General features: G+C 43.5%; 1 long non-coding RNA gene across 4 annotated transcripts; it reads left to right on the top strand.

The window, feature by feature from the left end:
- Nucleotides 1-156: 156 nt before the first annotated feature.
- LOC109547936 (uncharacterized) lies at nt 157-23,779 on the top strand. 4 transcript variants are annotated; one of them, XR_002173943.3, is made up of 3 exons: nt 157-293; nt 18,485-18,550; nt 20,521-23,779. It is a non-coding gene; the product is annotated as an uncharacterized lncRNA (long non-coding RNA). The 4 variants fall into 4 exon arrangements; XR_002173942.3 differs by lacking the exon at nt 157-293 and adding an exon at nt 8,570-17,517; XR_002173940.3 differs by lacking the exon at nt 157-293 and adding an exon at nt 8,570-17,517 and having other exon boundaries at nt 18,265-18,550.
- Nucleotides 23,780-25,570: the final 1,791 nt, after the last annotated feature.

The following is a 25,570-nucleotide window of genomic DNA, read 5'->3' as shown; positions in this document are numbered from 1 at the left end:
TCCCAATATGTGAAAGGTTTGCATACTTCCTCCTTCAATGGCCAGCAGGGAGCAACTGACAAGCCTGAACACAACCTGAAAAAAATTTCCCTACTGTTCAAAAATTATAGATCTATGATAAATTCTGAGTCATAACATCAATCATATTCCTGGGCTGCAGCTCTCTGAAGATTTTACTGTTTAACTGAGCTAATTCTCAGGGAGACATGCTCTACATCCCAGTCTTTGAAAGTCTGGGTTCAGATTGATAACTGTCCTTCTTCCTGTGGAAAGAAAAGCGTTCAGCACTGAAGGTAACCCGTATGAGTCTCTTGCTTGCTAAATTAAAAAGCCTGCCTAATAGACTGGAGAACTAAATTCAATGTATCTATTTTTAATTTTTTCTCAGTTTATAAATGTAATTCAGGTTTATTACAGAAAATTTAGAAAAATGAGTTAGCAAAAAAATCAATAAATAAATAAAGTCAAAAAAACTACCTGTAATTCACCACAGATATTTAATTTTTTTGCATATAGCCTTCCAGACATTTAAAAGAAATCTGTTTAAATGAAAATAGGATTATACTATTTGGTAATCCTTTTTCTTTTGTAGAATGATTAATGTCTGCCTTGGATTTGAACATCACAATGGAAAGTGAAAATTCTTAAATTTTCTCCACAGTAAATAGATTTTTTCCTAAAGTCAAGTGAGAACAAACCAGGAATAAATGCAGTAGCTTATAGCCTAAGTTGTGTGCTTTTCACACTACTTCTTTTCCTTGTTTTTCCAGTTTGGGTAAACAAAAGGAAAGAGGAAGGGACGGAAAACAAAGGAACCTATGTCTGATCAGGTCGTCGTGCTGTCTCCCTCTACATTGGGGCTTGAGCTATTTATTTTTAATAAGGAAGGAGCCTCCTCTAGGTAACATGACAGGTCTTATGTAGCTACAGTTTCTTGGGCAGGCAACAGTTAATGGTGACATAATTCTGCCACGAGAAGTGGCCCATAAGTTTGCCTCCGATTGGAGTGCCCTATTTTGACTTGCAAACACTCAAGTGGGTGTGGCCATGGCGTGGGAAATGATGACCAGAAGCCCCAACCAGGGTGGGGGGTCCCACCATCTTGATCCACTGATAATGGCTACTTCTTTTCTGTATGTATGTTCACGCTGTCTTTTCTCTATGTTGGAATCAAAGACAGACAGACATTTTTAAGTAAGCATTTGAGTTATTTTAGTTAATGTTCTTCTCTGCTATCATCTTGAAACCAAGCAGTACCCTATGGGACTCCTGGGCATGGAAGCCTTTCTGTGTCCCTCGTTTCTTATTTATAGGAAATAGGCTTCAGCCTCCATCACCTTCCCTGAGTTCCAAAGGGCAGGTTCAAACAATTGTTAATCAGGGAAGGGAGGGGACGCAGAGACAAGGGAAGAGCAGTGAAGAAACAATAATGCAGCCTTGGGACAGGATCCTGGTTCTGCCTCAAGGGATACACATAAAAATATCTTTGAGCTCTTCTGCAGAACTAAAACCCCCAACAAATGGAAAATATTAACTACTTGATGAAGCATTCTTCATTCCAGAGAGAAGGTCACAGTTTGATAACCTCGGAAACCACAGAAGAGGATTTTGAGAAGATGGTGGAAGAGTAAGACGCGGAGATCACCTTCCTCCCCACAGATACATCAGAAATACATCTACGAGGAACAACCCCTACAGAACACCCACTGAAGGCTGGCAGAAGACCTCAGACCTCCCAAATGGCGAGAAACTCTCCACGTTCCTGGGTAGGGCAAAAGAAAAAATAAACAGAGACAAAAGGATAGGGACGGTACCTGCACCAGTGGGAGGGAGCTGTGAAGGAGGAAAGGTTTCCACACACTAGGAAGCCCCTTCGCGGGCGGAGACTGCGGGTGGCAGAGGGGGGAGCTTCGGCGCCGCGGAGGAGACCACAGCAACAGAGGTGTGGAGGGCAAAGCGGGGAGCTTTCCGCACAGAGGACCGGTTGTGACCAGCACTCACCCGACCGAGAGGCTTGTCTGCTCACCCGCCGGGGCAGGCGGGGCCTGGGAGCTGAGGCTCGGATCGCAGGGAGAGAACTGGCTGCGTGAACACAGCCTGAAGGGGTTAGTGCACCACGGCTAGCCGGGAGGGAGTCTGGGAAAAAGTCTGGATCTGCCGAAGAGGCAAGAGACTTTCTCTTCCCTCTTTGTTTCCTGGTGCGCGGAGAGGGGATTAAGGGCGCCGCTTTAAGGAACTCCAGAGATGGGCGCGAGTTGCGGCTATCAGCGCGGAGCCCAGACGGGCATGAGACGCTAAGGCTGCTGCTGCCGCCACCAAGAAGCCTGTGTGCAAGCACAGGTCACTATCCACACCCCACTTCCAGGGAGCCTGTGCAGCCCGCCACTGCCAGGGTCCCAGGATCCAGGGACAACTCCCCCGGGGAGAACGCACGGCGCGCCTCAGGCCGGTGCAACGTCATGTCGGCCTCTGCCGCCGCAGGCCCGCCCCGCACTCCGTGCCCCTCCCTCTCCCCGGCCTGAGTGAGCCAGAGCCCCCGAATCAGCGGCTCCTTTAACCCCGTCCTGTCTGAGCAAAAAACAGACGCCCTCCAGCGACCTACACGCACAGGCGGGGCCAAATCCAAAGCTGACCTCCGGGAACTGTGAGAACAAAGAAGAAAAAGGGAAATTTCTCCCAGCAGCCTCAGGATTAGTGGATTAAATCTCCACAATCAACTTGATGTACCTTGCACCTGTGGAATACCTGAATAGACAATGAATCATCCCAAATTGAGGAGGTGGACTTTGGGAGCAAGATATATTATTTTGTCCCCTTTTCCTCTTTTTGTGAGTGTGTATGTGTATGCTTCTATGTGAGATTTTGCCTGTATAGCTTTGCTTTCACCATTTGTCCTAGGGTTCTGTCCATCCGTTTTTTTTTTCTTTACATAAAAAATTTTTTCTTAATATTTACTTTTATTTTAATAACTTTATTTTATCCTACTTTATTTTATTTTATCCTCTTTCCTTCTTTCTATTTTTTCTCCCTTTTATTCTGAGCCATGTGGATGAAAGGCTCTTGGTACTCCAGCCAGGAGTCAGAGCTGTGCCACTGAGGTGGGAGAGCCAACTTCAGGACACTGGTCCACAAGAGACCTCCCAGCTCCACATAATATCAAATGGCAAAAATCTCCCAGAGAGCTCTATTTCAACGCCAGCACCCAGCTTCACTCAACGACCAGCAAACGACAGTGCTGGACACCCTATGCCAAAAAACTAGCAAGACAAGAACACAGCCCCATCCAGCAGCAGAGAGGATGCCTAAAATCATAATAAGTCCACAGACCACCAGACGTGGACCTGCCCACCAGAAAGACAAGTTACAGCCTCATCCACCAGAACACAGGCACTAGTCCCTTCCACCAGGAAACCTACACAACACACTGAACCAACCTTAGCCACTGGGGACAGACACCAAAAACAACGGGAACTACGAACCTGCAGCCTGTGAAAAGGAGACCCCAAACACAGTAAGATAAGCAAAATGAAAAGACAGAAAAACACACAGCAGATAAAGGAGCAAGATAAAAACGCACCAGACCTAACAAATGAAGAGGAAATAGGCAGTCTACCTGAAAAAGAATTCAGAATAATGATAGTAAAGATGATCCAAAATCATGGAAATAGAATAGAGAAAATGAAAGAAACATTTAACAAGGACCTAGAAGAACTAAAGATGAAACAAGCAACGATGAAAAACACAATAAATGAAATTAAATATACTCTAGAAGGGATCAATAGCAGAATAACTGAGGCAGAAGAAAGGATAAGTGACCTGGAAGATAAAATAGTGGAAATAACTACTGCAGAGCAGAATAAAGAAAAAAGAATGAAAAGAAATGAGGACAGTCTCAGAGACCTCTGGGACAACATTAAACACACCAGCATACAAATTATAGGGGTCCCAGAAGAAGAAGAGAAAAAGAAAGGGACTGAGAAAATATTTGAAGAGATTATAGTTGAAAACTTCCCTAATATGGGAAAGGAAATAGTTAATGAAGTCCAGGAAGCACAGAGAGTCCCATACAGGATAAATCCAAGGAGAAATATGCCAAGACACATATTAATCAAACTGTCAAAAATTAAATACAAAGAAAACATATTAAAAGCAGCAAGGGAAAAACAACAAATAACACACAAGGGAATCCCCATAAGGTTAACAGCTGATCTTTCAGCAGAAACTCTGCAAGCCAGAAGGGACTGGCAGGACATACTTAAAGTGATGAAGGAGAAAAACCTGCAACCAAGACTACTCTACCCAGCAAGGATCTCATTCAGATTTGATGGAGAAATTAAAACCTTTACATACAAGCAAAAGCTGAGAGAGTTCAGCATCACCAAACCAGCTTTACAACAAATGATAAAGGAACTTCTCTAGACAGGAAACACAAGAGAAGGAAAAGACCTACAATACCAAACCCAAAACAATTAAGAGAATGGGAATAGGAACATACATATCGATAATTACCTTAAATGTAAATGGACTAAATGCTCCCACCAAAAGACACAGATTGGCTGAATGGATACAAAACCAAATCCATATATATGCTGTCTACAAGAGACCCACTTCAGACCTAGGGACACATACAGACTGAAAGTGAAAGTGAGGGGGTGGAAAAAGATATTCCATGCAAATGGAAGTTAGAAGAAAGCTGGAGTAGCAATTCTCATATCAGACAAAATAGACTTTAAAACAAAGACTATTAGAAGAGACAAAGAAGGACACTACATAATGATCAAGGGATCGATCCAAGAAGAAGATATAACAATTGTAAATATTTATGCACCCAACATAGGAGCACCTCAATACAAAAGGCAAGTACTAACAGCCATAAAAGGGGAAATCGACAGTAACACATTCATAGTAGGGGACTTTAACACCCCACTTTCACCCATGGACAGATCATCCAAAATGAAAATAAATAAGGAAACACAAGCTTGAAATGATACATTAAACAAGATGGACTTAATTGATATTTATAGAACATTCCATCCAAAAACAACAGAATACACATTTTTCTCAAGTGCTCATGGAACATTCTCCAGGATAGATCATATCTTGGGTCACAAATCAAGCCTTGGTAAATTTAAGAAAACTGAAATCATATTAAGTATCTTTTCCGACCATAATGCTATGAGACTAGATATCAATTACAGGAAAAGATCTGTAAAAAATACAAACACATGGAGGCTAAACAATACACTACTTAATAACGAAGTGATCATTGAATAAATCAAAGAGGAAATCAAAAACTACCTAGAAACAAATGACAGTGGAGACATGATGACCCAAAACCTAGGGGTTGCAGCAAAAGCAGTTCTAAGAGGGAAGTTTATAGCATTAAAATCCTACCTTAAGAAACAGGAAACATCTCAAATAAACAACCCAACCTTACACCTAAAGCAATGAGAGAAAGAAGAACAAAAAAAAACCCCAAAGTTAGCAGAAGGAAAGAAATAATAAAAATCAGATCAGAAATAAATGAAAAAGAAATGAAGGAAACGATAGCAAAGATCAATAAAATTAAAAGCTGGTTCTTTGAGAAGATAAACAAAATTGATAAACCATTAGGCAGACGCATCAAGAAAAAAAAGGGAGAAGACTCAAACCAATAGAATTAGAAATGAAAAAGGAGAAGTAACAACTGACACTGCAGAAATACAAAAGATCATGAGAGATTACTACAAGCAACTATATGCCAATAAAATGGACAACCTGGAAGAAATGGACAAATTCTTAGAAATGCACAACCTGCTGAGACGAAACCAGGAAGAAATAGAAAAATGAACAGGCCAATCACAAGCACTGAAATTGAAACTGTGATTAAAAATCTTCCAACAAACAAAAGCCCAAGACCAGATGGCTTCACAGGCGAATTCTATCAAACATTTAGAGAAGAGCTAACACCTATCCTTCTCAAACTCTTCCAAAATATAGCAGAGGGAGGAACATTCCCAAACTCATTCTACGAGGCCACCATCACCCTGATATCAAAACCACACAAAGATGTCACAAAGAAAGAAAACTACAGGCCAATGTCACTGATAAACATAGATGCAAAAATCCTCAACAAAATACTAGCAAACAGAATCCAACAGCACATTAAAAGGATCATACACCATGATCAAGTGGGGTTTATTCCAGGAATACAAGGATTCTTCAATATATGCAAATCAATCAACGTGATACACCATATTAAAATATTGAAGGAGAAAAACCATATGATCATCTCAATAGATGCAGAGAATGTTTTCAACAAAATTCAACACCCATTTATGATAAAAACCCTGCAGAAAGTAGGTATAGAGGGAACTTTCCTCAACATAATAAAGGCCATATATGACAAACCCACAGCCAACATCATCCTCAATGGTGAAAAACTGAAAGCATTTCCTCTAATCAGGAACAAGACAAGATTGCCCACTCTCACCACTCTTATTCAACAGAGTTTTGGAAGTTTTAGCCACAGCAATCAGAGAAGAAAAGGAAATAAAAGGAATCCAAATCAGAAAAGAAGAAGTAAAGCTGTCACTGTTTGCAGATGACATGATACTATACATAGAGAATCCTAAAGATGCTACCAGAAAACTACTAGAGCTAATCAATGAATTTGGTAAAGTAGCAGGATACAAAATTAATGCACAGAAATCTCCGGCATTCTTATACACTAATGATGAAAAATCTGAAAGTGAAATTAAGAAAACACTCCCATTTACCACTGCAACAAAAAGAATAAAATATCTAGGAATGAACCTACCTAAGGAGACAAAAGACCTGTATGCAGAAAATTATAAGACACTGATGAAAGAAATTAATGATGACACAAATAGATGGTGCAATATACCATGTTCTTGGATTGGAAGAATCAACATTGTGAAAATGACTCTACTACCCAAAGCAATCTACAGATTCAATGCAATCCCTATCAAACTACCACTGGCATTTTTCACAGAACTAGAACAAAAAATTTCACAATTTGTATGGAAACACAAAAGACCCCAAATAGCCAAAGCAACATTGAGAACGAAAAAGGGAGCTGGAGGAATCAGGCTCCCTGACTTCAGACTATACTACAAAGCTACAGTAATCAAGACAGTATGGTACTGGCACAAAGACAGAAATATAGATCAATGGAACAGGATAGAAAGCCCAGAGATAAACCCACACATATATGGTCACCTTATCTTTGATAAAGGAGGCAAGAATATACAGTGAAGAAAAGACAGCCTCTTCAATAAGTGGTGCTGGGAGAAGTGGACAGGTACATGTAAAAGTATGAAATAAGAACACTCCCTAACACCACACACAAAAATAAACTCAAACTGTATTAAAGACCTAAATGGAAGGCCAGACACTATCAAACTCTTAGAGGAAAACATAGGAAGAACACTCTATGACATAAATCAGAGCAAGATCCTTTTTGACCCACCTCCTAGAGAAATGGAAATAAAAACAAAAATTAGCAAAGGGAACTAATGAAACTTAAAAGCTTTTGCACAGCAAAGGAAACCATAAACCAGACGAAAAGACAACCCTCAGAATGGAGGAAAATATTTGCAAATGAAGCAACTGACAAAGGATTAATCTCCAAAATTTACAAGCAGCTCATGCAGCTCGATAACAAAAAAACAATCAACCCAATCCAAAAATGGGCAGAAGCCCTAAATAGACATTTCTCCAAAGAAGATATACAGATTGCCAACAATCACATGAAAGAATGCTCAACATCATTAATCATTAGAGAAACGCAAATCAAAACTACAATGAGATATCATCTCACACTGGTCAGAATGGCCATCATCAAAAAAATCTAGAAACAATAAATTCTGGAGAGGGTGTGGAGAAAGGGAACACTCTTGCACTGCTGGTGGGAATGTAGATTGATACAGCCACTGTGGAGAACAGTATGGAGGTTCCTTAAAAAACTACAAATAGAACTACCATATGACCCAGAAATCCCACTACTGGGCATATACCCTGAGAAAACCAAAATTCAAAAAGGGTCATGTACCAAAATGTTCATTGCAGCTCTATCTACAATAGCCCGGAGATGGAAACAACCTAAGTGCACATCATTGGATGAATGGATAAAGAAGATGTGGCACATATATACAATGAAATATTCCTCAGCCATAAAAAGAAACGAAATTGAGCTATTTGTAATGAGGTGGATAGACCTAGAGTCTGTCATACAGAGTGAAGTAAGTCAGAAAGAGAAAAGCAAATACCGTATGCTAAGACATATATATGGAATCTAAGAAAAAAAAAAAGGGTCATGAAGAACCTAGGGGTAAGACGGGAATAAAGACACAGACCTAGTAGAGAATGGACTTGAGGATATTGGGAGGGTGAAGGGTAAGCTGTGACAAAGTGAGAGAGTGGCATGGACATATATACACTACCAAACGTAAAATAGATAGCTAATGGGAAGCAGCCGCATAGCCCAGGGAGATCAGCTCGGTGCTTTGAGACCACCTAGAGGGGTGGGATAGGGAGGGTGGGAGGGAGGGAGACACAAGAGGGAAGAGATATGGGAACATATGTAGTTGTGTAACTGATTCACTTTGTTAAAAAGCAGAAACTAACATACCATTGTAAAGCAATTATACTCCAATAAAGATGTTTAAAAAAGCCCCAAAACCTTTTTATTCCAATTTAAAAAAAAAAGGGTGGAAACCTTTTGATCTCAGGGTTTTAGCCTTTTGAAGGTCCCTGCTTTTGCTATGGATCTCCACTATCCTTGTGGTCCTAAAATTTCACCCCTAGTAACGGCCACCCTGGCCATACCTGGGGCCATCCCAGCTGAGGGTAGGTTGCCAAGCATCTTCCAAGGTCTGAGTGGGAGGGGCCGGGTCTCCAGCAACCTCTGTAGGGCATGCTGACCTTTCATTGCCTAAGAAATCACCGCTTCATTGAAGACTCACACAGTCTGTGATTCATTGGTATAATTCTTAATCCCGAATGAGTGCCCAGGGGTGCCCTGCATTCACTTACAATGGTCCCAGTCTGACTTATTTTTCTTCTACTGGGTGGCCTTGGGCCAGCCCTGTGGGGTGCTGAGGAAGAGGAGGCACAGGCCAGGGAGACCCTCTGACCTAGGACCCCAACTGGGTACTGCTCAGCCCACGGACCCTACAGAGATTTCAGTGGAAGCTGCTCTCTGTCAGATGTTATTCTCATCTCTCACTCTGGCTCTCGCTCTCTCTGGGACCCAGACAGAAGTCAGTGGAGCCCTGGTCTGGGGAAGAATCTTGGCATCAGCGGTACCCGCTGATTCTGGAACTTCCCCTCCCCTTCTATTACTGGAGACTGTTTGTCATTGGTCCGATGACTCTTACTTTCTTTTCCCTTGGGGAAAGTTCTCTTCTGGGAAGCGCCTCAGTCCCTCAAATAAAAAGACTCCTGGCCCCTCACCCCGCTCGGTGCCTCCCTGCGATGCAGGTTTGGGCTTAGATTGACTGCCGCTTGGGCATGCCTAGCTCAGTCCCCAGACACGCCCCAGGGATTGCCTGCGGCTGAGAAAGGCTGTCAGCCCATCTGTCCACTGAGGCTGTATCTTCATCACTCCAGGAAAATGAAGAAATTAGATGGAGAAGACCTAATAATGCCAGCTCCATTCTTCCAGCTGCTCATGACCAAAACCTTGACGTTGCCTCTGCCTCCTCGTCCCTTATTCCACCAGCTTGCAAATCCTGAAGGTTCCACCTTCAAAACACATCCAGAGTCTGACCATCTCTTGCCATCCCTACTGCTTCCACCCTGCTCCAAGACACCATCGTCTCTTTCAAAGCTCCTGACACCTCCCTTCTTCCAGCTTTGCTGCTCTGTGGTCTAATCAGCACAGCAAAGTGATGCTGCCAAAGTTAAATCAGGTTGTGTCACTCCTTTGCTTAGAACTTTCCCTCCAACAGCTTTCCACTGTTACCAAGCAAAGGGCTCACTCTCTGCTGGATGTGATGTGCGTAGAAGCCAATGCTATGGCGCCGGCTTTCGAGAAAAGAAAAAGCTTCAGTGCAAGGTCGATGAGCAAGGAGACAGGAGGCAGGACTCAAATCAGTCTCCCTGCTCAGGGGTTCAGTCACATCTTTATGAGTTAGGGGAGGAGGGCTGGGGTGCTGAAGCGCCAGTGGGGCAGGTATAGGCTGGAGGGCTTTGGAACCTGGCCATTGGAGGTGAGGATGGTAAAGGGGCATCAGCACCGGATCTTCCTGGACAACAGACCCTTCACTTTTGAAAGGGTTCCCGTGTTCAGGTTCCAGTCATGTCCCAGTCCTTTGGTTCCGTGGAGCAGAGAGACTTTGGTTCTGGGTGTGGAGGTCAAAATTTTCTCCTCTGCGCGTGTTTCACATGCATGACTTGTGGTTTTGATCAGTTGTCCCTGAAAAACAACTCAGTGTCTTGTTAGAAACAGGATATGGCCAGTTTGGGGCTGGTTCTGTGGCTACACAACCTTCTCTGGAGGAAAGCCAGTCTTTACAGTGGCTGCAAGGCCCTATGAGATCCGGTGCGTGACCTGGGATTTCTCTGAACAACTCGTCTGCTCCTCTCCTGTGACTCATTCCACTCCAGACACAAGGCCTTTGTGCTTGTTACTTCCTTTGCCTGGAACACTCTTCTCCCAGATACAGGCCTGGCTCACTGCCTTTGGGCTTTACTCAAATAGTTAATTGTTCAATTGCTTTGCGTTGCATTGAATTCTAAATCCAGGTAATTGACTTCAGGCCTTTGTTTCTCATTAATCAGTTAAATCTATATGTAAAAGGGGGAAATTGGACCAAATCTGCACAGGCAACTCCCCCCCCACTGCCCCACCTTTTTTTTAAGAAAAAGAAGCTATCTGTTCATTGAGATATGACACGGTAATACACACACACACACACACACACACACACACACACTTTTGTATTTGGCCGTATGTGGGCTATATATTATGGCCTCTGGAAGAAATCTGTCCACTCACTAATAAGTCTATCCCAAGGGACTATCTAGATGAACCCTGGGCAAATTCTGACAGCCATTTATGACCACTGAGACCCAACCAAAGTGTGAATTTACTTTGAAAAATGACTGTTAGTAATGAAAATGTCAAGCGAACTCTGACTTTCTGTAACCAGAATAGATGGATTCACCTTTTCACAAAGCTTCAGCATGTAAAACAAGGTTCTGATCTTTCACCAGGATAAAAACTTATTCAAGGTTATGTCTGGAAGCCCCTGGTAGCAGTAGCTCAGAGAGGAATTTAATGGTTTTTAAATTATGGTTTTGGATGCTTCTAAATTAGTCTCAGAACCTGGGTAGGGCTAGCCTGACTGCTCAAATATATCCACTTCAAGTGGGAATGTTTTGCAGGTTGGCTGCTATATGGAGATAAAAAAATTCATACACATATGTAAAGTATGCATTTCTGTGTCATCTCAATTTGCGGCTGTCTATATACTACATGGTACATCTATGACTAAACAAGAAGAAATTCAGAAAACACTGACTCAGTGCCAGCTTGAATTATAGACTCCAAGTTAAGTCAGAGTTTAAAACTCAAAACAAAGTGTCTTGGACCAAACCCGCTTTTTACTTAGTAGTTGAGGGTTTGTATATGTTTCTTTAACTACTTATATCCCCTCAAAATCTGTACTCTGACAAGTCTTCAGAATTTGGTGCCAAAATTTGAATTTATGATGGTTTACTTTTATGTATCAGGTGAAATGAAAAAACTCAACCGTTCTATATTAGTATAGCCTAAAGCAGTGAATAAACACTTGATTTAGCTTTTCTTCACATAGTGGTACCCTGTAGTTATTCAGGTATTTAATCAGTCTTACAAAGCTGCACGTTAAAAAGAAAGAAAATTTAAAAGGCTTCTGCATTTGTTTTATACCCTTCCTACTATATATCCGAGGTCCTTTGATATAGCTGCCAACAGAGATTTCTTTGAGAAGGAACACATACTGTCCTCTTGAGGATAAACTATGTTAATTGAAAGGACCACCTGCTGCCTATGGCTGAGCTGAAGAGAGAGGATGTTTACATAGTACTTATTTTTCTAACCTCATCTAACTCTATCTCAACTTTTTGTTGCTGTTGTTCTATATTTTTGGCTTTTCCCTATCTCTTCCAAAGAGGGGTGAAAATGGGGGAGGCTCGAAGTAAGCTGGGAAGTCAAAGGTACTGAAAATCTATGAAAGAAAAGGATATCCAGCATGTAAATATTACCTTTCAGGTTATTTCTAAATCATCTCTATGTCCTTCTGCTTAGTTTTCTTTCAAATTCAATTATCATCATCATTTCTGTCACCTACCATGTCCCAGGTCTATATTAATCACTGTAGATGTTTGAAAAAATGAGACAGGACCCCTCCCCCAGGGGACTCATCATTATGTGAGAGTGTACAGGTAAGCAGTCATTACAACATAGTAAGTCACTGAAGACGCGCAACATTAAAACTCAGCTGGGCTTCCCTGGTGGCGCCGTGGTTGGGAGCCCGCCTGCCGATGCGGGGGACGCGGGTTTGTGCCTCTGTTCGGGAGGATCATGCATGCCGCGCAGCGGCTGGGCCCGTGAGCCGTGGCCGCTGAGTCTGCGCGTCCGGAGCCTGTGCTCTGCAGCGGGAGCGGCCACAGCGGTGAGAGGCCCGCGTACCGCAAACAAACAAACAAACAAACAAAAAAACCTCAGCTGTATTCCCATAGCTTTGAAAATATTCTATAGTCAGAGGTAAAATGAGTATTTCAACCCACTACTAAGAATTAAAAGTTCTCAGTGATTCCACACTTTTTCCTGTGTATATGTAAATAAAGCTACGTATTCATGAGTTGGGGGAACACCAAGACCACACCCAACTTCTATGATTTGTTAGGAGAACTCACAGGACTCAGCAGACAGTCGTACTCATGGCTAAGATTTATTACAGTGAAAAGGTATAGAGCAAGATCAACAAAGGCAGAAGGTTCATGGTACAAAGTTGGAGAGAAACCAGGCACAAGCTTCCTGGGGCCCTCTCCTGGTGCAGTCACAAAGGCCCTGTTTAATTCCCCAGAAATGAGATGTGAAATGTTGTCCACCAGGGGAGCTCTTTAGAGACGCGTCGTCCAGGCTTTTTAACGGGGGCTGGTCACACAGGCAGGCTTTAACTAGTACATCCTAAAATTTCAGACTCCCAGAAGGAAAGCAAGTGCTTAGAGCACAAACCACTTTGTTTGAGCAAAGAGTTAAGGCATAGTGACCCCTCTTATCTGTTGGGAATAGCGCGAACTCTCCTGAAGTCTAAGTTCCTCTGTGCCCACCGACAGCCAACCTTGTAAGCAGGACTTTCAAAGGATTACAGTTGGGCCTGCTAAGATAACTTTCTTACACAATTCACATATACATTTTGTACAAAATGCTCTGTTTCTATACATTCTGCTGCTGTCTGTATGCAACTTTTCTTTTAAAGATAATACTATCGTGAACATCTTTCTATGCCGATTCATGTAGGTCTACTTACTTCTTTGTCATAGTTACATGGTCTTCCATTTATAGACAAACAATTTCTTTAAACATTCCTGTATAGATTGATACTTGGTTTGTTTTCAGTTTTTGGTATTACAAATTATGACGCAGTGAACATCATTGTACATATATTCTTCATGTATCCATGCCTATTGTTTTTGTTACATAGGCTTCCAGTTTCTGCGATGTAAGCATCTAGAAATGGGATTCCTGATGTCATTCAATTTGGAAAGGAAGATCATTGTGTTGGAATTCTACTGGAAGTATTAGAATGTAGAGAGTTTTCTTGGAAAAGAGGACAGTTAGAAGACTATTAAAATAGCCAGGTGATAGTTGATTAGGGTCCCAACTAAACTGTGTCAGGGAGCTTGGAGAGGAGTAGAAATGGTGCAGATTTAGTGAGAAGGCAACACAACAGCCCCTGATTGTGGATGGCTAGTGGAGAGTGAGAAAGGGAGAGTTAAAAGTGACTCCCAGTTACATCATCTGGTGGATGGCAACGAGGTGGAATGCAAGAAGATAGAGCGACTAGGAAGCAATTATAACAATTCAGGGAAGAAGTGATGGGGGTTCAGGTTTTCAAATGTTCATTCATTCACACTTACTGAGAATCTTGCTATGTACCAGCCACTCATTAGCTGTTAGCATTGGTGCAATTTTTTTTTTTTTTTTTTTTGCCAAAAACGTTGAGATAGACATCTGATGCAATATAGATTTCAATTAATTTGGTCATTAATTAACTTCATTGCTATTCTTTTGTGAATGGTACAATGCTTAAAGCTATAGAGAGTGATGGTGAATCAGGTCCTAGATGCTTGAAAAATCTGCACACTCTTTAGAGTAAAAATATGAGGAGGGAGGGGAAAAGGAATTATGAAAGCAAATAAGATCTCTCTTGTGTCTAGGTTTGAAGACAGACTGCCTCCCACACACTCGTTTCAAATACCCTTAGCAAGTGTGAGCAGGAAATCTTCCTCCCTCTGCCTGCAGAGAACTTTCTCTCCTGCACAGTTCTGAGTATCACTTGTGTGGGCCTCAAGTGTGGTGTGAAAGAGAGAAGCCAGGAAGCAGTTCTTTTTATTCTTTTCACTGAGTTGCTGTTCCCTTCAAATTTGCCCCTCCTCCCTATCCCATGAACCTAAAATGCAGCTTCCCATCTCCTGAAGCCCAGACACATATAAATCGTAATTTGCATGACAAGGGGAGTTTTACTTTTTTATGCATCCTTCAATAGAAATTGACATGCTTTAATGCATTTTATTTCACAACTTGTTTGAATTTATACTGGAATCTGCTTTCTGATTAATTTTATTTGGCTAGGCAGAAAAGTCTCATTCTGCATTCATTTGCACCCAATACACGTAAGGAATGTGATCTGACACATTTTTTTTGAATTTTATTTTATTTATTTTTTTATACAGTAGGTTCTTATTAGTTATCCCTTTTATACATATTAGTGTATAAATGTCAATCCCAATCTCCCAATTCATCATACCACCACCACTTTCCCCCCTTGGTGTCCATATGTTTGTTCTCTACATCTGTGTCTCTATTTCTGCCCTGCAAGACAGTTCATCTGTACCATTTTTCTAGATTCCACTTATATGCGTTAATATATGATACTTGTTTTTCTCTTTCTGACTTGCTTCATTCTGTATGACAGTCTCTAGATCCATCCACGTCTCTACAAATGACCCAATTTTGTTCCTTTTTATGGCTGAGTAATATTCCATTGTATATATGTACCACATCTTCTTTATCTATTCATCTGTCGATGGGCATTTAGGCTGTTTCCATGACCTGGCTATTGTAAATAGTGCTGCAATGAACATTGGGGTGCATGTGTCTTTTTGAATTATGGTATTCTCTGGGTATATGCCCAGTAGTGGGATTGCTGGGTCATATGGTAATTCTATTTTTAGTTTTTTAAGGGACCTCCAAACTGTTCTCCATAGTGGCTGTATCAATTTACATTCCCACGAAAAAAAATTTTTTTTCATAGTCTCTGAAGCTCATATGAGGAGGGGTAGGGGTCATATCTTTTTTCTTCCTACAGACTTAAGTCTCTTTATCCTTTTTAAAATTCCTGTAAAAAGTCAAGTTCCATTCTCCAAAGAAGATACACAAATGTCTAATAAGCACACGAACAGATGTTCATCACTAATCATTAGGGAAATGCAAATAAAAATGAGATGCCACTTCACACCCAATAGGATGGCTATTATTGGAAAAAAAAGTAAATAACAGGTATTAAAGAGGATGTAGAGAAACTGGAAACTTTGTGCATTGCTGGTGGGAATGTAAAATGATATAGGCACTGTGGAAAACAATATGGTGGTTCTTCAAAAAATTAAATCTAGAATCACTATGTCATCCGACAATTCTACTTCTAGGTAGAATGTTTCTACCCAAAAGAGTTGAAAGCAGGGGTTGAACAGATATTTGTACACCAATGTTCATAGCAGCATTATTTGCAATAGCCACAAGGTAGCAGCAACCCAAGTGTCCATTGACAGAGAAATAAACAAAATGTGGTACGTATTTACATACAATGGAATATTAGTCAGCCTTAAAAAGGGACAGCATTCTGACACACGTGCTACAACGTGGATGAACCTTGAAGACACTATGATAAGTGGCATAAGCCAGACACAAAAGAACAAATATTGTGTGATTCCACTTACCTAAGGTCCCTAGAGGAGACAAATTCATAGACACAGAAGGTAAAATGATGGTAGCTAGGGGCTGGGGTAGGGGGAATGGAGAGTTATTGTGAAACGATATGGAGTTTCAGTTTAGAAAGATGTAGACGTTCTGGAGGTGGATGGTGGTGGTGGCTGCATAACAATGTGAATGTGCCTGGTGCCACTCAACTGTGCCCTCGAAAATAATTAAAATGGTCAATTCCGTGTTGTGTGTATTTTACCACAACTCTAAAAATGAAAAAACAAATAAAGCTATAAGTTGCTGCCTGGGCAAACCTGTATTTTTCTCCACTGATACTTTTTCCTCACTTTGAGGGATTCTCTCTCATTTCCGCATCTTTCATCCCAGCTTCCTCTCTCTGCCCTACTGCATTTTGCACTCTTCCGCATTTACAAAACTTTCTCTAAAGACAGACTCTGATATAATCAATGATACCCTGTAGGTGTTTGAGCCAATATTGTAGCTTTCCCGGGTATACTTTCATTTTAAGGATTATCTCTAATGGAAAACACAAGGTTGTATTTCGTGGTGAAGATGGCCTTCTGGGCCCCCGAAAATCTCTGTACCTCGGTCCCTGTGCCTCTGTAGAGGACTGATGTACTGGTTAGGGAATCAGTCGGGAAAAGGAAAGTGACTGTAGGTATTTTAAACAGAGAGAGATTTAATACAGGGTGTGACGTTTCCAAGTTGTCGGCAGGGAAGGAGCAAAACCGGGTGTGGGAAAGTGGTGCTAGCCAGAGATCCCGCACTGCAGTCAGTCCCTGTGGCCCTGTAGGAACCTACTTGCCTCTGAGCCCGAGGGACTCACAGCCCTGCGGCCCTTCTCAAGCCAGCAGGAACCAGCCGCTGCCCTGCAGGAGGTATTAGACCGACAGCTGCCTCCCAGGCTGGAGCCAGAAAAAGAATCTCTCTCTCTACCTCCTGCTCTCATGCAAAAGCCTCCCAAGGGCAGCATCTAAATTGGAACTCTGCTGGCAGGGGGGTCTAAGAAATATAGTTTACAGGCTTCTAGCCCTTGTGGTTTGGGGAGCACAGAGAGGTAGGTGCTGAGCATAGCAGGCAGCATGTCACACAGACCGGTATTGTGGGGGGAGTTGAAACGAGCACCTCCGCACAGACAGGCTGATCTCTGCAGGATGAGACATCCTCGGGCTTGCATGTCAGACAGGCCTGTCTTGCAGCTCTGGGATCATGAGCGATAATAGCAAGAACCATTTACCGGGCCGTTCAGGGAGCAGAGGGTTCTGTGAAGGACTTTAAACCTCACACCAACAAGCCTGTAGGTAGGTGTCATAAGTTCTGTTTTACAGATAAATAAATTAGACTCAGGGGGACAGGTCACATGGTCACTGAATGGGGGAGCTGGGTTTCAAACCCAGGTCTGAGTGACTTTTCTCTCAGGCTGAACTCTGAGCTTCCATTTCCAACTCACAGTCCTGCTGGGGATTTGATGAGATCCTGGAAATACACCTCTGGTTTTATGTTTCATCCCTCATCCCCAGAAGGGTGGCATTCACCTCTGGCCACTGGCCCCTGCTCTCAGCCAGCACCCCTGTGGTAAGCGTGGCTGTGTGGTCACCCTCCCTCTGAAACTCTGCATGGTGGTCTGCACAGAGTGGGTGTTGGTCAATTCCACGGCTGTTTTTTTTTTTTTTAATTTTTTTTAACGTCTTTATTGGAGTATAATTGCTTTCCAGTGGTGTGTTAGTTTCTGCTTTATAGCAAAGTGGATCAGCTATAAGTACACATATATCCTCATATCTCTTCCCTCTTGCGTCTCCCTCCCACCCTCCCTATCCCACCCCTCTAGGCGGTCACAAAGCACCGAGCTGATCTCCCTGCGCCATGCGGCTGCTTCCCACTAGCTATCTATTTTACGTTTGGTAGTGTATATATGTCCATGCCACTCTCTCACTTTGTCCCAGCTTCCCCTTCCCCCTCCCCGTGTCCTCAAGTCCATTCTCTAGTAGGTCTGCGTCTATTCCCGTCCTGCCCCTAGCTTCTTCATGACCATTTTTTTTTTTTTTTAGATTCCATATATATGTGTTAGCATATGGTTCCACGGCTGTTTTGTTCTGGCAAATGGACCCACTCTTGGACTTTCCCTGAAGAGGGAAGTCAGCAGACTAGGAGGCATTTCTGCTGCTGGGTAATTTTTCCCATTACAGCCTGCATTAGTTTCCAATGGTTGCTGTAATAAATTACCGCAAACTTGGTGACTTGAAACAATGGAAGTGTGTTCTCTCACAGGTCTGGAGGCCAGCAGTCCGAAATCGAGGCGTCAGCAGGGCTGAGCTCCCTCCAGAGGCCCTGCAGGTATTGGTGACTCCAGACCTTCCTTCTCATAAGGCCACGTGACTCTAACCTCTACCTCTATCTTCACACTGACCTCTCTTTTTTGCATCCATTTACTGTCCCTCTTCCTCATTCTCTTAAGGAGACTTGTGATGGCATTTAGGGCCCACCAGGATAATCCAGGATGATCTCCTCATCTCAAGGCCCTTAACTTAACCTCCACAAGGACCATTTCCTGCATAAGGTGATACTGACAGGTTCCATGGCTTAGGATGTGGTCATATCTTTGGGGGCACCATTCAGCCCACTTCACCTCCCTCCCCGGGGAGGAGGGACATTGCAAAGAGGAACTTTCTGCTTCCACCTCACAGGAGCACATCCTGGGATCCGGGCCTTGTCTCCTTCATTCTGCAGTAACTTCCTCTAGTACTTTTCTGGCAGTGCTATAGAAAAAAGTCAGAAACCTTGAGGCACATATCAAACAGGTGGATACTCACAAATACAGCTTTGTGGTCACCTTTAGTTGAGCACTGTTAATAGACAGGCCGGGTAACACTCCCAGGAGCTCCCTGGTCTCCTCCTTTACGGTCCTCACCTCAAAGAAACTGCCCAAATTAGCCTTTCTCATTTCTGGCTTTCTGCTCTCAACAAAAAAAGAGCAAGAGAAGGTTTTCCAACTAACTTATTGCCCTCTGGTTTCTTCTTTCTGGATCTTATTTCACAAAAATGCCTCTTCAGTACCCCCGCCTCGATTTCTCAGTCGAGTCATGTGAATCCTTTGCATGAGAATGGCATCCAAACTTCCTGTTTCCTTCCTCCCAAATCTCCACCCATCCTCCCCCCACGCCCCCAATTCACCACGTTTTCACTTCTCACTGTCTTCCCGGGCTGCCATGAATGATGACAGCTCAATGACATGCTCCTGGCCCAGGAAGAAAGGGGGGAATTACCCTTGATTCCCACGCAGATTTGGGAGAAGGGGTTTCCACTGTCTGAAACCTCAGTGGGAAGGTGAGTGACTATCTGCACCTGGGGAAGATGCCCGGGTCAGCAGACTCACCTCCACCGCTGGTGTTGATTCGGGGCAGAGCAGGACTTGCAGATTGTCACCCAAGTCGACTCCGCATCTGAGGCGGGTGTCCCTCACAGCCCTGTTCACCATTGGTGGATGTTCTCATTCCCTTTATCCTGGGGGCCTGGCCTTCCAAGCCTCATCCATCCTCTAAAGGCCATCTGAAGAGCTTCCATTCGTACAAAACGTCCAGTTATGTAGAACTGCCCGCAGAGTCTTATTTGATCCTGAAAACAAACCAGTGACACAGCTGGCTGCCTGGCCCTGACCTCATTGCACAGATGAAGAGTCTGTGGTGATAGGACTTGACCCAAGTCACCAGGCTGCATGTGGCAAAGCTGGGAGCCCAGCGCAGGAACTTGGCTGTGAAGGTGGTGTGCTTTCTGCTTCTGGCCTTTTCCTCTTATTCTTTTTTCCCTATCTTTTTTCTTCATTCTCTTTTCATCTTCTCTATGTCCCTGACTCAGTTCCTTACTCTTTATCTTCCTCTCTATTCTAATTATTTCTGTCACTGTCCCAGACCTGAATTTCTATACTAGCTTCACTACTACAAACTGTGTGACTCTGGGCACATTTCTTACTCAGAGGTTCAGTCTCCTCAGCTGAGCACAGCGATAATACTGACTTCCTTCCACACAGGGCTACGGTGGAGATTTAGTAAGATTATGTATACATAGAGAGAGAGAGGGAGAGAAAGAGATGAGAGAGAGAGAAATAGAGAGAGGAAGGAAGGAAGGAAGGAAGGAAGAAGGGAAGAAGGGAAGAAAGAAAGAAAGTCTTTGGCACTTGGTTGGCATTAAGCAGACATTTCCTTCCTCCACTTTTTAAATTTTTTGGACACATGGCTAAGACTGTACACTTCTGTCCCCCATTCACCTGTGTCATCCTTATCATAGAACTGTTGGATTTGATTTATCAGGAGACCCTGGCTGTGCCTCTGTGACTATGAACCGTGGCCAAATGGGAAGAGCCTGATGGATGTGGCCAGCTTGATTAATAACAGCCTGTCTCCAGAGCTCTGAGAATGGCAAGTGACGCGTTGCCCTGATTCCACTTCTAATTCTCTGTTGTCACACACGGTGGTTTGGCCAAGCAGAGGCCCTGTGTCCACAGCACAGTGTCTGGCTGCAAGCCTTGGATCTCCTGGGTCACCGAAACTGATTCTCTGAGTGGAAAAGAAAAGCTTCCGGGGCAGTGGTACAGATCAAGAGCAGGGGGCGTGTGCATGGCTGCACTTCTCTCTCTGACGGGACGTTGTGAGCCAGACAGGTGCAGCAAAGACCCACCTGTGCAGGTATCACCCCCCTTCCTGCAATGCTGTTATCTGGTGCTTTCCCAGGGAGAAATTCATCAGCAGGACAATACGCCTAGGAATGGAAGTGCCCAGAAGAAAGATGTGTCTCACTTTCAGACGTTCTGCTGACCTTCATCCATCCTCTGCGAATATGAAGTCATTGTTTTGGAAGCCACGCACTTACCTCCTATTCCGCAGCTCTCCAACTGCCCTAGCATGAGGAGCTTTAAACAGAAAGAAGCTTGCGTTGTATCACTGTTACCTACTAAAGTGAGGATTTTCTCTCCCCACCTTCATGTCTTGAACATTGCTGTCGGGGGTTGGAAATTAATCTTGAGGCAGAGCATTCACTGATTCCATTCAAGGCGAAAGCAACAGTGAATACGGCTTATTCTTGCCAAGCCAGTGATCTATTTCTTAAGCAATTCTTCTGGGACTGACATCTGTCAGGAATGGGGAAGCTGGGGTCCCGGGCTGTTCCTGATGTCAGCCTAGCCCTGGAGTTGGAGAAAACCCCGCAGTTCCTATTCGAAATGATACACTTGGATGGTGTTTCTCTTGGCTTCAACTATAAAGGCTGGTGCCCAGAGCTAATCTTTGGCAAAACAGAGAAGTTTGAAGTTTTTTTTTCCCCCTCGAACATTCCCAGTATTCCTCTCAAACACTTTTCTCTTTAGTCCTCTTTGAGTTCCCCAAGATTTCTTTCTTCCTGTACAGCATCCACATGTGAGGTCTGGACGGATCTGAGACGTATTTTCCATGTGTGTAAGTGGTCGTTAGTGTCTAGAACGGTGCTTCACAGCTTTCAAGTGTTATGCATCTCCGGCAGTGCTAAGATGCAGGTTCTGGTTCGGCAGCCTCAGAGTAAGGGCTGAGACTCTGCAGTCCTAATAAGCTCCCAGGTGATGCTGGTGTGGCTGGTCTATGGACCGCATTTTGCACTGTGGGTTGAAAATGCCTCCAGCCCTCCTCCTGTGTTTCTCCTTTACCCTCACACCACTACTACCACACTCACAACACTTCTGACACCAGATGTGTGGGTTTTCCCCACACCAAGCCATTCTGCCACACCAGCTGGGTGTCCTACAATTTAACTCAACTCTGACACTGTCTACCTGGAGATAGCATCAGATCCCCCTGGCTAAGAGCCCGCTTCCATAAGACTACCCTCCAGCCCCAACGTCAGAGTCAGATCACAAGTAGTAGGTCTCCAGGTTACCCACAACTTCTGTCCAACTTGGCTACAAATTGAAGGTTCCCATGACCTCCTCTCCCTTGGATTCAATATTTTCACAAATAGCTCACAGAACTCAGGGAAACACTTACTATGCTTATCTGTTTACTAAAAGAGATGGACGAACAGTCAGATGAAGAGATACATAGGACAAGATATGTGGGAGAGTGCAGAGCATAGGACCTTCTGTCCCCATGGAGTTGGGTGCATCACCCTCCTGGTGTGTGGATGTGTTCACCAGCCTAGAAGCTCCCTGAACCCCATATTTTGGGGCTTTTTATGGAGGCTTCATCATGTTGGCATAATCAGTTATTAACTCCATTTCCAGCTCCTCTCCCCTCTCTGGAGATTACGGGGTGGGGCTGAAGATTCCAAGCTTCTGAGCACGGCTGCGTCTTTCTGGTGACCAGTGTCATCTGGGAGCCCACCCAGTCTCCTCACTGGAACAAAAGGTGCTCCTAGTGCTCTTATACTTCAGCATTTATAAGAGTTTCAGGAGCTCTGTGTCAGGAGCTGGGGTGGGGGACAGGGGACACCAATATATATATTTCTTATTATTTCACAAGTTGCAAAGCCTTAAAGCAATCCTAAAGTGAGCAGATGGGAATAAGAAAGGTCCCTCCTTTTCTCTCTTGTTTAGGGAAGCGTGTGTGTGTGTGTGTGTGTGTGTGTGTGTGTGTGTGTGTGTGGTTTCTCCCCACATTTCCTAGTGACTAGCTTTATCCTTGTGCTGTCTTCAGATCCTGCATAATTATTCGTTTGCTTGATCAAAATTTTAAATGTTCTCATTGATGCATAACCATGAATACAACTTTCAAATTTTTACCTGTAGAAATTCGTCTTCTCTCAAAATACCCTGATCTCTCATTTCGGTAAAAATCAATCAGTTTAAATTGAGTTACGTAATTACAACTTTTTGTCTACTGTGTGTTTAAAGGCAAGGGTGACTAGAGAGGAGTCCAGACATGGGGCCAGAGGAGATGGCCCTGCTTATGTCTAAGCCTTAGCCACCGCTGGGAGTCTACACACCCAGGGGACTGCCGGAAGACATGATTTGAGTGAGAAATTGAAGAGCCTGCAGATGGGAAATCATCATTGAGGGCAGAACCCAGCCAATTCACCAGACCCAGGGCCAAAGCTTTAGGTCTCAGTAACACAGATGGGTCTGCATCCCAGCCTTCTACTGACTCAATATTCAGGACCTGGAGAAAGAAGTCTGTGAGCAAACATGAGAAGGCTATTTTCATGAATGATTCTCTAAGAAATGAGCTTGCATTGGTACCCTTTTAGCAGAAGGGATGCATAAAGGAGGCCGGTCAACCTCAGGGTCTCCCCACGTCCACTGCACTAGCTGAGTGGTGCCTGTGGAGGGTGGCCGTAGTGCCCAGCAAAGGCAGCGGCAGTGGCTGTGGGATTTAGGAGCATACTGCCTGGAGCCCAGGAGGGCAGCAAGGGCAGGGAGAGAGGGGAACAGAGTGGAGACAGCACAGCAGACCCATGTGGGGAGCTGAATGATTTCATTCATGAGCAACTCAGAGAAACTCTCTGGAACCTTCCAAGAATATTCAGGGAAGAGTTGCCTGTGAAGGAGGAGTTTGCTGGGGGCTGAGGCTCTGTGTCACAGATAAGAATAAAAGCCTGGGGCTACAAACCTAATTTATTCAAAATGCCGTGTGTTTAGACGTCCATTCTGTGATCTATAAAACCATGGCACAAGACATGATGAGTGATTGGGGTCTATACACCTGTTTCAGTCTGAGCAGCTCTGTTCCTTCTGTTCTTTCTCATGGGGCATCCATGTATGATTTCACTTGAGGAAAGGATTCCTGGGCTAAAATCCCTGAGCACAGTGCTCTCCAAGGGCCCAGCCAGCACTAGGACCCACAGCTCTTCCTCTATGAATTGGGAAGCAATGGTGGACACTGTGGTGAGGTTTAAGAACACGGCTTCTTGGCGTTTCAAGGTAGTGGTCCAGGAAGGGTTTCCTAGAGGCTGAGCGCTTCATACTTAAATAGCTCTGACTGCTGACGAAGTCCAATTCCGTGTAGATACCAAAGCCATCAGGACAGCTGTGGCAGTGTTTCGGGCAGGGAGAGGATCCTTGGGACAAGGGATGAAATCCCTGGAGAAAATGGAGGTGGGCACAGACCTTGCAGGCTATTTTGAGCCAGGAATTAAGAAGCTCTTGCCTACATTCCCAGTGAGCAGTGTTCACATTCAGGTCCCATCACCAGCTGGCCTTAGCAGCTCTCAGTGTCCCCAGGGAAGGAGGCCATTGCTAAACTAACCAGGACCCAAATAAGAGACCTCATTCTACCGTGATTGAAATGTTCCGAGTAATGGGATTTTGAATAAATTAGTTATTCATCATGGAAGAGGTATTAGAGATAAATACCATACCTCATTGCTATTCTGAGCTGTCTACCAGTCATCTACTTTAAGGAGAAAAATAGAAGAATTAATGTGGCTCTGAACAGGGATCTGCTTAATGATTTCAAGGTTTTTATCTGGAGAGGATTTCAATAAACTACTTTAAGAGAAGTGGAATGCAAAAAAAAAAAAAAAAAAAAGAAATGCCAAGGGCCTGTATGACTGCTGAAAGGTGAGTTCTCTAAGGCTAGAAATCAATGAAAAGGGTGAATGTTACGGAAAGATTTTTAAGTACTTATTCAGGGGAAACTAAATAGAAAATCAATCAGGGAAATAAAAAATTCATAAATCCAGTTGCTTCTAATTGGCTCAGAACATAGTACAGAATTCAAAGTGTTTGCCTATGAGCAGCTCTGTCTCTTGAAATTATGACCCTTATCATAGGAAAGAGCATTTGGGTTACTTTTTTTTTTTTTTCTATCAAAGAAAATTCATCGGGCCAAAGCAATCCTGCAAATGGCTCATGCTGAAGAACTCTTCATTATGGACAATCATGGAGAAATTCCTGCTAAAGATTTACTCAAGCTAGAAGGAACATATTTTCCTTTCAAGTCTTTAAACATGTATTAAGCCCCTACTATGTACACAGCATTTAACTGGACCCTGTGGGAGATGTACAGATTAATGAGCTGTGATGCCTGAGTATTCCCAACTTAGAAGGGGAAACAGGCGAATGCCTAATTAACTTTAGGATAAGTACAAATGCAATAAGGGCTTAATAGTAGAGAGATCACTACACGGTATGGGAAAAACAAGGGGCATAGATGATTTCTGACTAAGGAGATCTGCAAAGGTTTCCTGGAGAAGGTGAAATCTATATCAAGGGGTTAGAAGATATTCCACCCAGAGAGAAGACTTGGAGCTAATGTCCAGTGGAAGTGTGAGCTAGGCTTGGGGAATGCAGAATATTTTATAATAACTTAGAAGAGTTGGCACAAGGTAAAATCCTGAAGAACATGACAGTTATATTTAGCACCATAACATCTGCCTCTGTGTCTCAAACTTTGGTGG

The sequence above is a fragment of the Tursiops truncatus genome, chromosome 4, assembly GCF_011762595.2.
Source record: "Tursiops truncatus isolate mTurTru1 chromosome 4, mTurTru1.mat.Y, whole genome shotgun sequence".
Lineage (NCBI taxonomy): Eukaryota > Metazoa > Chordata > Mammalia > Artiodactyla > Delphinidae > Tursiops > Tursiops truncatus.
Note: the sequence above shows the minus strand (reverse complement) of the source record. Positions and strands in the feature narration are given on the sequence as shown.